The sequence below is a fragment of the Cupressus sempervirens genome, chromosome 4 (assembly GCF_028749045.1).
Source record: "Cupressus sempervirens isolate cs-2001-9-10 chromosome 4, ASM2874904v1, whole genome shotgun sequence".
Lineage (NCBI taxonomy): Eukaryota > Viridiplantae > Streptophyta > Pinopsida > Cupressales > Cupressaceae > Cupressus > Cupressus sempervirens.
In genome coordinates this window covers 611176746-611189811 of record NC_143121.1, presented here as the reverse complement: position 1 = coordinate 611189811, position 13066 = coordinate 611176746, and the positions used below count along the sequence as shown (strand labels likewise).

Sequence of the window (13066 nt, the reverse complement as noted above, 5' to 3'; positions counted from 1 at the left end):
GAGAAGAGTGTTCCTAAGAAGGATGTGCTTGAGAAGGAGGATAGCCATGGGATAGAAGAGGGTAGCTATCCCTATGTCTTTTGATCTTTCTGTTGTTATGTTTAGGGTTATGTCTATGAACTTGGTACCCCACTGGGTTGTCATGTTTATGTCAGTTAAGGGGAGTTATACTAGCAATTTTCATAAGGGTTTTTATTTTACTTGAGAGTATGGTATGCATATTAGTTAAGAGACTGATAATAAGTTTAGACTGAATATGGACATCTATTAGTTTTTGAAGGTTAAAGTTGGTATTGGTTAGTTGATAGAGAGGTTATGGTTAGAGTAAATTATTAATTATTAATTATTAATTATTTATTCTATTACTTAAGCTTACTTAGGTAAATGCATATATTTAATATTTTTAGTGGTTAGTTGTTGACAACATAGGAGTTTGTTCCCTTTTAGCATCTTCCCACCTTTTGTGAATGTATGCTTAGTTGTCAACCTTATATTCTTGCATCTTCCAGATTTTTCTAGAAGCTTCCATGAGGCCTTTATATTCAGTCTCTTTCTCATTGTAAATCATCCATTCACATAGCAATTCTAATTTTTTATTGTGAAATATTCTCTTGTGCAGTATTTGTTTCAAGCTTTTTGCTCCCTAGGTTTTTCATTAGCAAGTTATTTGCACTACAGGTGATCTTTGCAACTTTGAAGATGGATTTTATTTACTCCTACATGGTATTAGAGCCTTCCTACTACTTCTTGTTCAAAGGATTTTTTGAAGCCACAATTTAGAGACAAAAACCCTAGTTTGTTTGTGATTTTTTCTTCAATCTGGAGGAAGTGCATTTTTTTGGGAATTTTTTTTCAAAAAAACAGAAGAAAAAAGTTTTGTATTTACACTTCTTTTGTGAAAATCTTGTCAATATATATCTATGTGTGTGTGTGTGTGTGTGTGTGTGTGTGTGTGTGTTTTTAACAAAAAAAATTCCAAGAAAGTGTAAAATTACCTGCTTGCTTTCCAAGGTGGCACAAATTTTCGCCCGAATTTTTTTTTTCAAAATTTTGCAAGGAGCACCATATTGACACCAACAACCCTCTATGGCCTCTCCATCAGTAATCGTTGTTTTCATACTAGCTTCTACACCCATTACCAGACCTATGTAACTTATTTTTGGTCTATGACACTAGTAGTACCACCCTATTCAGCCATCGTCACTACAGAGTAGAACCCACCTGACCACCACTGCTCAGATCAACGTCACTTTCCAATCACTGATATACACTTTCCAATAGCTAGATTTTTTTCAGTGATAGGTAGTTGATAGCCGTATAGCCGTCAAATTTAATCCAGTGACTATAATTTTCTAGCAAGGGTGTTTTTTGGAGTTGCATTCAATTTTTTGGCTATAACTTGAGCATATGTAGGTCTTTTTTTAGACAGTCTACTATTTCACTTGGATGGTTTGACTACTCCATGGGCTTATTGGCTCAAATTTTAGACTTTGTTTAGCACAATGAATGAGTTATGGGCACTTTAGTTAGATGTAAAATTGAGATCTTTGAGACCTATTGATTTTCCTACCATTGAGGACTTCCTAATGAAGTTCAAAACTCGTACACTTTTGCAGGGATGTGGAAAAAATAAAACTGATGATGAATGTATCTTTTTGATACTTTCCAAGTTGCAAGGCCAATATCAAATTTTCTCTTCCACCTTTTACTCCACTATGGATACCTTGGGTTATAAACATAGGATTCCTTCATTTGAGATCTTTTCTAGCCAATTAACTCATGAATAGTCCAAGATCAATTAGATAGACTCACTTTCAAGTTCACAGTCACACACATTGCTTACCAAGGATACATAGGAGCAGAAGACAAAGTAGATATTAGATTCCCCTAGTTCATCATCATCTTCTAAGAAGAAGGAGAAAAGGAAGACTAAGATTCCTATCCATCCCTATTGTAAGAAAGGACCTCATGATGAGTCAGATTGTTTTTAGATGAAATTTGATGGTTATGAGAAATAGATTCAGGATTTGCAAGCTTTCCTTCAGAAGAGCACTATTTCCTCTCCATCCTCTTCTACCTTATAGGTGTCTTCTTTTCAATCTTCTACATCTTCGACATCTAAACATGATCTTGGACATGGTCATGCATTATAGGCATCATTAACATCCCCTTCATAGGTCCCTTGGATACTAGAGTTTGGTGCTTCTCACCATATGACATCTTCTTAAGATGTCTTCTCTACTCTCGAGGCTTCTCCTATTCCTAATATTCTCATGAGGAATAATGCTGCTCTACCAGTCTATGGGAAAGTTTTAGTTCACATCTAGGATAGTATATTCAATGATGTATTGTATGTTCCATCTCTGTCTGCTAACCTTCTCTTGATTTCTCAGATTACATGTAGCGGATCAAGGAAGATAGTTGAGTTCACTGCTGATTCAGTCTTCATTCGAGATCATGTCACAAGAGGTCTTCTTGCTATAGGGTAGTTGATTCTTCCACCTGTCTCTACAGCTTCTCACACTTTTCCCACCATCTCCATTTTTGGAGCATGGCTCTTCTCATTTACAAGAGCATCATCTGGTGTAGTCAGGATACTTCAACCTTTGTATTGTTCCTAAGATCCCTATTTTGACTGCCACACCACATCCAATTGAGGACCTTTCTCTTTTGCCTAATTCTTCTTTCACTCTACCTGATCCTCCATCTTCATTCATTGAGCCTCCAGGTGCACATTTTGTGGATACACCTTCCTTGGGCATTCCTTTTCCAAATCTTCATACATTCTTTTCTGGGCATCAGCTAGGCTTTCCAGTTTCACCTATCATTCAAGGATTCCCTTGTTATGCTCCCTTGTTTCTTCCACATTGGAGTTGCATTGGTTTTATCCCTCTTTTAGGGGCTTCTTTATTTTGGGGAGGCCTTAGTATATCTAATGGATGGGGGAGCGGGGGTGGGGGGAGGTGGGGTTACTTGTACTTATGGTTTTGAGTGGGTCTCTTGACTCTTTGCTAGTGAAAGTTGTCCTTGGGAGGATTGGTTGAGGCCTTCCTTCCTTCACTTCATGTTTTTTTTAGCATGTTTTTTTTACCTCTTTTTGGAGGAGGGTTTTTCCCATGTGGTTTTCCCTCTTTATCCATTTTTTAGAGGTTGCATTTCTAATGCATTTGTACATGGGTACCTAACGTGACCTCATTGTCGAGACTCATTCTACATTTTCTCTTTGTTTTGTGAGCTTAAGGCATTCCCCTAAGTTGCACTTAAGGGAGGGTGTTAGAGTAAATAATTAATAATTATTTATTTATTCTATTACTTAAGCTTACTTAGATAAATGCATATATTTAATAGTTTTAGTGGTTAGTTGTTGACAACACATGATTTTGTTCCTTTCTAGCATCTTCTCACCTTTTGTGGATGTATACTTAGTTGTCAACCTTATCTTCTTGCATCTTACAGCTTGTTCTACAAGCTTCCATGAGGCCTTTATATTCAGTCTCTTCCTCATTGTAAATCATCCATTCACATAGAAATTCTAATTTTCTATTGTGAAATATTCTCTTGTGCGGTATTTGCTTCAAGCTTTTTGCTCCCTAGGTTTCTCTTCAGGAAGCTATTTGCACTACAGGTGATCTTGGTGACTTTGGAGTTGGATTTTATCAACTCCTACAGGTTACCTTTGACTGATTTTTTCAGCCTTTTTGTACTTCGGGGTCAGCCCCTTGTCTTTTTAGCTACTATCAATTACTTCAAAAAACACAAGCCTTAGCAAGAAATGATTTCAACATCATAAATGCTAAAATTCACCATGGTCATGATCGAATCGCATGCTTCTATAGGGAAAGGAAAGATATCTTCCCAAGTTTTGAAACCTTTCATAAAACTTCTCATCTTTGATAGCCTATCTATGGCATGATTTCCATCCTAGTATGTGTGAAGGAAGGACACCTCATCCATAGAACCCAATGGTTGTCCAATGGTATGAAAAACATCAATTCCATTCTAGCTAACTCTTGCCATCTTTTTTTAAAATATAGATAATATTAAGGGTGTCCCTCTCTATTATCACCTTAAAAATTTTCTTCCTAGACAAAAAAACCACCCTATGATCAAAGGGCTAGTAATTCTATCATGCAAGTTGCTTGGTTACCAAGGTTTATAGCATAGGCCGCAAACATTTCCTCTTTTGAATCTCTCAAAAGGATATCCTCTCTCACCTGTAGAAGACCCATCGAAGTTCAGCTTAACTCATCCAAAGTCTAAAGGAGGGTTCTTTCTTAATTACATTTTTGGTTTCTCTATATGAATAATTTGGAGTAACTATCAATACTTAACAATTTCCACTATTTCCAAATGTTTTGCCATAAATGATGTTTGCAACATCTAACAAGTATCAAATATAATCATAACTATAATACTTAATCAAAATGTTTTTTCAAATATAAAAAATAAAATTGAATTTCACTATCTAGTAGAAATATTAAATAAATTAAAATAAATAAAAAATAAATAATTGAATTAAATCTAGAAAAGGTTACTTGTTTCTCTACCCTCCACAAACCTCCCACCCCCAAAAAATCTCCATGTTTAAAAACATAAACTAAGGTTACTTATTTCTCTAACCTCCACAAACCTCCTACCCACCCCAAAAAAAACATCCATATTTAAAAACATAAATATTTTAAAATAAAATATATTTATTATTTAATACTGTTATTGTCATATACAAAAATATGAAATTAAAAATTAAAATAAGGGTTTAGTCAAAACAAAACAATTCATTTATTATTAACTGAAGAAAGCAAAAACATATCCACATAATGTAAATATCAATATAGTTATTGATATTGTAATAACTATGAAAAGCCAAGGGTGGAGTATCTAATTTTATGTGCTCCAACGGTCTGAGCAGTCCACCCTCTTAGGTATACATTTTTATTAGTTATTGAATATTCCCATATTGAAGCACGATTGAAGCTAAAGGGGAAAGCAAGTCCAATACAATTTGTATTGACAGCCTCTCTCTTGGCAATGGTCGAGTATAGAGAAGGGAAATTTCAAATACATTTTCAATCTCATTTCCCCATTTATTGTAATCACATTGAAGCTCTAGATCTAACAAGTCCTTGATAGCTTTTCCCTCATTCTCTCTCATGATTGCAGCCCATTCAGCCAAACCTCTACTTTCTCCTCCTCCCTCTTCCTCATCCTTGATGGCTTCTTTGCCAGTGAGAAGCTCCAATAGCACAACTCCAAAGTTGAACACATCTTGCTTCGGGGAAGACCCAACTCCATACTCACATTCTACAAAAAGAAAAATTCCATTAATTTACATTCTAACATTAAAGACATAAAAATTTATAAATGAAGAAACCCATCATAACACTTGAAGCTAAAATCAGTATTTATTAAAAAATGTGAACCTGGACCCATATATCCATGAATGCCAATATAAACAAAAGAGCTACTGATTTTTCCTTCTGAATACATAAAATTTGCAAGGCTAAAGTTAGCAACATGTGCTACGTACTCATCGTCTAGCAAATTGTCTGCCAATTTAATGTCATAGTACACAATCAGAGGTAAGCAATCATGATGCAAATACTTGAGAACCTTTGCTACTCCCAATGTAATATTCTCTTGAATCTTCCACCTAAAGCCCTATGATTTTAGTGCTCCCCGAAGGAACCCTTTTGTTGAGAACATGTGTCTCAACCTTGCAATCTTTTATGGAAAATTCTAGAATTTGTTTGTGGAAGTTTTCCACTTGTTTATACATTAGAAATTGGTTAATGAGTTGTCAAAAATGAGTCTTATCCATTGTAGAATATAGATAGGTCATTTTTAGGGCATTGATGACTCATTTTGTGACTTTTATGGAGGTCTAAGCTAAGAGACAAAATTGTGGACGGGATTACTATTTTAACCTAGTTGTTTTTCCGTATTGGAAATTTTGATATCAAAAATGGGTAACATGTGGCATGGTTGTTTTTCCCATGGTTTTGTAAAACCACAAGAGGTTTATAGGTTGTAAAATCACTATAAAAGTAGGGCTTGGGGAGGTGTTTGTGCAATTGAGTTCAATCTACAAGGCTAGTGCTAGAAGAAGTCTCTCTGAGCTTGAGTTGTGGTGATGCACTCCTGTAATAACTTGCATTGCAAGTGTATTGTAATCATCTTGGTTTAGTAATACATTGTGCATGTTTTGGAGGGTAGATTTTTTCTCCTAGAAGTGTTTCCCCACAGTAATTATTGTGTTATGTGTTCATTGTTATTTTTATTATATTATTATACATTTCTTGAGATCTCTGCAATAGTTAGTTGAGTTTTCATAATCCTCCTCTCAAATATTAGTGTAGGAAGCGATTTTGCACACCTTTGCTTCTTTACAAGTGGTATCAGAGCTTGGCCAATTTTGGTTCTATTTGTTGGGTATAGGGATTGTTGAGCTAATCAAGGTTTGAGTGGGAGTTGGTGTAGAGTACTTTTATTTCTGTGTTGTAGGATTGAAAAGATGGCAAGCATGTCAAGGAGAATTGATGTTGAAAATTTTTTTGGAACAAACTTTGAGATGTGGAAGCTGAAGATGGAAGATCTATTGATTGATTGGGATCTATGGTATGCAATTGATGAGGACAAGTTGAGGCCTATAGATTTGACTTTAGCTGCACAATGTGATGTGATAGACACAAAAGCTAAGGGTCTCATCAGATTGTGTCTTCCAAACTCGATTTTGACTAATGTCCATGAAGAACCTACTACAAAAAAGCTGTGGAAAAAACTAAGTGAGATCTATCAAGCGAAATCACTTGTGAACAAGATTTTCTTGAGGAAGAAGTTGTATTCCTTGAGAATGCAAGAAGGTGGACAAATTTCTAAGCATCTAGAAAGGTTTAATATGTTGGTGACTCAGTTGACCTTAGTAAGGGTGGCAATGGATGAAGAAGAAAGGTGCCAAATATTGCTATGTTCATTGCTAGACTCATGGGATAGTATTGTGATGGCTATAGGGAACACTTCAGTTGTCTTGAAGATGAAGGAAATTGTTGGTTCTCTACTTTCTAAAGAGATGAGAAGGAAGGTCTCTTTGAATGCCAAAATTCTTAGAATGTTCATGGAAGACCAAGAAAAAGAGGAAAGAATGAAAAGCGGCATGGCCATTGGGAGATCAAACTCTCCTGATAAGTCCAAGGCAATTTGTTGGAATTGGGGCAAACTTGGACACTTCCAAAAGGACTCCAAAGAGGAGAAGAAAAAGAAGAAGAAGAAGAAGCAAGATTCTGATTTTGAGTTTGAGAAGGAAGATGGATATGCTTTCATCATAGCCTTGGCCACTTGTGCAGGTAAAAATGAATGGTTAATAGACTCAAGTGCATCTTTCCACATGACTCCTAATAGAAACTAGTTTAGTAAGTATAACAATTTTAAAGGTCATAAGGTGTATTTGGATGATAACTTAGTACTTGATATTGTTGGTCATGGAAGTATTCGTGTGAAATTTTTTGATGGTAGAATTAGAAGATTTGATGGTGTCTTACATATCCCTGGACTAGTAAGGAATTTGTTATCTGTTAGTAAGCTAATAGATGTAGGTGTGCATGTATAGTTTTCTAAAGCAGGTGTAAAAATGGTGAGAGGTTCTATGGTAATAGCAAGAGGAAGCAGATTGGGTACATTGTACCAGCTTGATACATGCACAGTTGAGTGCAATAGTACTTCTAATAAGATTGTGAAAAAGACTACTTTGTTGGAGAAGGAGAAGATTTCACTTTCAGTAGATGGTCATGGTTTTTGGGTACCCAAGGGTGCCTTGTCTACTGAATCAAAGTTTCCTACAGAGAAGACCATGTTATGGCACCAGAGATTTAGTCACATAGGTGAGAAGGGTCTACGTACCTTGAAAAATAAGAACCTTGTTAATGGGTTAAATGACTGCAATCTTGAATTTGATTTTTGTGAGCATTGTATCTATGGTAAACAAAACCACATTTAGTTTTACTCAAGTTCTCATAAGTCTTCATGTATTTTGGATCTAATCCATTCAGATGTATTTGGTCTAGTTGATATTCCTTCTATTGGTAAATCAATTTCTATGTTTCTTTCATTGATGATTTTAGGAGAAGAACATGGGTTTATTTCCTTAGGAGTAAAGCTGAAGTTTTTAGTCATTTCAAAGAATTTAAAGCAATGGTTGAATTGCAGACTAGAAAGAAAATAAAATGTTTGAGAACTGATAATGGTGGTGAATTTTGCTCCAATGATTTTGACACATTTTGTAAAGATTGTGGTATTAAAAGAGAGAAGACAACTCCATATTCTCCACAGCAAAATGGAGTTGCAGAAAGAATGAATAGGACCCTGATGGAGAAGGCTAGGAGTATGTTGAGTGGTGCTGGACTAGAACAAAATTTCTAGGCTAAAGCTATAGCCACTACCTGCTACCTGATAAACATGTCTCCTACATTAGCTCTTGTTGATAAGATGCCAATGGAAGTGTGGTCAGGCCACAAGCCTTCACTTGGACATCTAAGGTTGTGAGGCATATGCTCATGTGCCAAAGGAGAAGCGAACAAAATTGGACAACAAAGCTATCAAATGTATCTTCATCGGATATAGTTATGGTGTGAAAAGATACAAGCTTTGGGATCCTATTGCACAAAAGGTATTTTATTCTAGAAGTGTTATTTTTAGTGAAACTAAGCCTTCTTCTGTTACAATGTAGCCAGAACGAATAGAAGAAAAGAAAGATGTGATTCAACTTCCTGCTACACTTGAGAAAGTTGAATTGAGGCCCTTAGAAAGATGAGATGTGGAAGAGAGCTCTACAAGTTTTGAATCATCAAAAGAAGAGTGAGAACCTAATCATGAACTTGAACCTCCTGAACCTAAACTAGATCTTGTTCAAAGATCTACTAGACAAAGGGAACCACCTGAAAGGTATGGGTATTCCCCTGATGATTGGAGATGCATATTTACATTGAGTGCTAACATTGATGAATCGAGATCTATACAAGAGGCTCTTGGTATGAATGACTCAGAGTCTTGGAAAATAGCCATGGATGAAGAAATGGTAGCTCTTCAAAGGAATCAAACATGAGACCTTGTACCATTGCCTAAAGGACGGAAGCCTGTTGGTTGTAAATGGGTGTTCAAAAGGAAGATGGGTTCATATGGAAGCATTGAGAAGTATAAAGCATGTTTTGTTGCAAAAGGTTACTCACAGGTTAAGGGAGTAGATTATGGTGAGATTTTTTCTCTAGTAGCCAAAATGACATCCATTAGATTTTTGCTTTCTATTGTAGCAGCTTATGATCTAGAGATCAAACAAATGGATGTGAAAACTACTTTCCTTCACGGAGATTTGGAGGAAGAAATTTACATGTCATAGCTAGAACACTATGTGGTAAAAGGTAAAAGTCATTTGGTCTATAAATTGAAGATATCCTTGTATGGTTTAAAAAAAAGTCCTAGGATGTGGTACCATAAGTTTGATACATATGTGTTGAGTTTGAGATTTGTGCGATCTAAATCTGATCATTGTATATATTTCAAATCTGATGGTGATGGTTTCCTAGTTATTGCCTTGTATGTCGATGACATGTTGTTTATTGGTAAAGGAAAAGGTTTGATTGCAGAATTAAAATCTTAGCTCTCAGCAAAGTTTGAAATGAAAGATCTTGGTGCAGCAAGGTACATTCTAGGAATGGAGATTATAAGAGATAGACAAAACAAAAAGCTTTGGTTAGGCCAGAGTAAGTATGTTGACACTATTTTGAAAAGGTTTAATATGCAGGATTCAAGACCATTGAGTGTTCCTGTTACTATGGGAAAAAAGCTTTCTAGCTCATAGTGTCCTACATCCTGATTGGAGATGGAAAAAATGAGTCGAGTACCATACCAGAATGCTGTTGGAAGTATGATGTATGTTATGGTCTATACAAGACCAGACATTGCCCAAGTACTCGGAGTACTTTCCTGTTATATGTCTAATCCAGGAAGAGCACATTGGGATGCAGTAAAAGGAGTTTTTAGATATTTACAGGGTACCTCAAAGTACTCAATATATTTTCATGGAACGGGAAACAAGCATTCCTTAGGTATTCGAGGCTATATGGATTCAGACTAGGCTAGTGATGTTGATAGATGAAGATCCACCAGTGCATATGTGTTTACATTATTTGGTGGTGCAATTAGTTGGATGAGCAAGTGATAGGCTCTAGTCACTTTGTCCACTACTGAGGCAGGGTATATGGTAGGTACTCATGTCTATAAGGAAGCCATCTCACTCAAGAGATTGTGTTCAAATATAGAGTTCAAATAGGGTGTAGTGACAATTTATAGTGATAGCCACTATATAATCTGCCTAGCGAAGAACCCAACTTTTCATGCCAGAACCAAGCACATTGATGTACAATATCATTTTGTAAGAGATATAGTCGAGGATGGCAAGGTGAAGCTAGAAAGGGTAGAGATTTTGGTGAATGTTGCTGAAGCATTAACTAAGCCTGTGAGCATAGAGAAATTTATATGGTGTTTAGAGTCTATGGGCCTCTCAGCCCCTAGCAATTAATTCCGTGATATTTTGGATCCCTAGATTCTTGCAAGGTGTTCGACAAGTGGGAAAATGTTGAGAACATGTGTCTCAACCTTGCAATCTTTTCTAGAAAATTTCAGAATTTGTTTGTAGAAGTTTTCCACTTGTTTATACATTGGAAATTGGTTAATGAGTTGTCAAAAATGAGTCTTATCCATAGTAGAATATAGATAGGTCATTTTTAGGCCATTGATGACTCATTTTGTGACTTTTATGGGGGTCTAAGCTAAGAGACAAAATTGTGGACGGGATTACTATTTTATCCTGGTTGTTTTTCCGTATTGGAAATGTTGATATAAAAAATGGATAACATGTGGCATGGTTGTTTTGCCCATGATTTTGTAAAACCACAAGAGGTTTCTAGGTTGTAAAATCACTATAAAAGTAGGGCTTGGGGAGGTGTTTGTGCAATTGAGTTCAATCTGTAAGGCTGGTGCTAGAAGAAGTTTCTCTGAGCTTGAGTTGTGGTGATGCGCTCATGTAAGAACTTGTATTGCAAGTGTATTGTAATCATCTTGGTTTGATAATACATTGTGCATGTTTTTGAGGGGGGAGTTTTTCTCCTAGAAGGGTTTCCCCATAGTAATTACTGTGTTATGTGTTCATTGTTATTTTTATTATGTTATTATACATTTCTTGAGATCTCTAAAATAGTTAGTTGAGTTTGCATAATCCTCCTCAAAAAGATTAGTGTAGGAAGCGATTCTGCACACCTTTGCTTCCTTGCACCTTTTGCATGTATTCAAAGAGTAGAATGTCCATGTTGATGCTGCCCCCATATAGGATCCCATAAAAAAGTATAATGTTTCTGTGGCGGACTAAGTTGAGAGCATCTATCTCGCGTATCAATCTACTTTTCCTACCTTCGGTTAGTCTGAAGACTTTTGCAGCCATAGCCAAGGTATTCTCATCTTCCCTTAGAAGAACCTTGTACACTCTGCCAGAACTACCACTGCTGAAAAAATAATCATCGCTGAATTCGTTTGTGGCCTTCAAAATTTCTTCATATGTAATCTAGCATTCATGCCCTACGCCAACATCAAATTTCACTATGTTGAATTGTCTATTTAATATACTCCCCTCTTTCTCTAATTTTTCACGTTGTGCAGTTACTTTTCTCCTGCTCCGGTAATAGAAAAAGCCTATTACTACAAGCCCAACAGCAGGCAATCCGGTAATAAGAATTATTATCATGGTGCCTGACCCCAAACTCTTATTATTACTAGTACTATCATTACTACTTTCCAAGCACGAATTCGAAGTGGGCGGCCCGCAGAGAGCATCGTTACCACTGAAGGTGCTTGCTTCGCTCTTAGAGAGAGATTTCAGAGCAAGAATTCGGCCCCTGAATCGATTGAATGAAAAGTTTAATTTGAAAAGAAGCTTTAGCCCTTCCAAAACTGGTGGAATCTGACCAAAAATATTGTTTTCGGAAACTTCCAATGATTCAAGAAGCATAAGGTTTCCAATCTCTGGTGGAAGAGTACCAGAGAGTCTGTTCCGACTAAAATCCAAGCCAGTTGATAGCTGTTGTAACTTTCCTATTTCCCTGGGAATCGATCCCTCAAGTCGGTTTCTAGAGATTAGGATTAGGATAGCTGCTGTAACTTTCCTATTTCCCTGGGAATAGTTCTGATCAATTTGTTGAAGCTTAACATTAAGATTAGGAGGCTGGAATAATCGCTTGCTTCTGAGAGATATCGAGGAGTAGCATCTTCAAATGAGTTCCGACTAAGATCTAGATCTTCTAAATTCAAGATATTTTCCAATTCGAAAGGAATATTTCCGCTGAGTCTGTTGATGCTCAAATTGAACCTCCCCAGATCTCTGAGGTCCCCAATTTGAGGAGGAATAACTTCAGTCAAGTAATTCCGAGGAACAATGAGATCAGTGAAGTTTTAGCTGGGAAGAGAGAGGGAGATGACTTTGTGCGACGATGATGATGACGACGTAGATGTGCATTTCACGCCTTGCCATGTATCGAAATGAGAGGAGGAGTTCGACCAGTCTGGCAGAAAATCCGTGGCTCCACCTCCTTGTGGTGACCCCTTTATCTATAGAAGAACGTCGCATTTTTTAGAGAGGCCGTAGGCAGTGCTCAATAGCAATGTCATTCCATACAAACATAGAGCTTTCATAAACCCAATCGAAGTTACCCTCCGACTAGATGATGGGGTGGCTGAAAGATTCAACAACATTTTAGCAAGGAGAATAATCATCTAACGTCCTATGTTAGATTTAAGTAGACAAATCGAATTTATATAATTCATATATTGTAAGCAAAAAGGCCAATGCAGCGGCTATTTCGCGCTAATCATTCCATACGACACGGTAATCAGTAGATGCAGACCAGCACGAAGCCACTGTACGACCAACATGTGAGTAAATGCATTTACTAGAAAAAAGTAAACCTGTAGGCCACGAGTTTTTTTGGCACTCACTGGATATGCTTGGCAAATTTTTAACGAATATATT

At 36.6% G+C, this 13066-nt stretch overlaps 1 pseudogene; it reads right to left on the bottom strand.

Moving 5' to 3' along the window:
- Positions 1-4939: 4939 nt before the first annotated feature.
- LOC149562714 (receptor-like serine/threonine-protein kinase At1g78530) lies at positions 4940-12664 on the bottom strand (annotated as a pseudogene).
- Between the last annotated feature and the right edge of the window lie 402 nt (positions 12665-13066).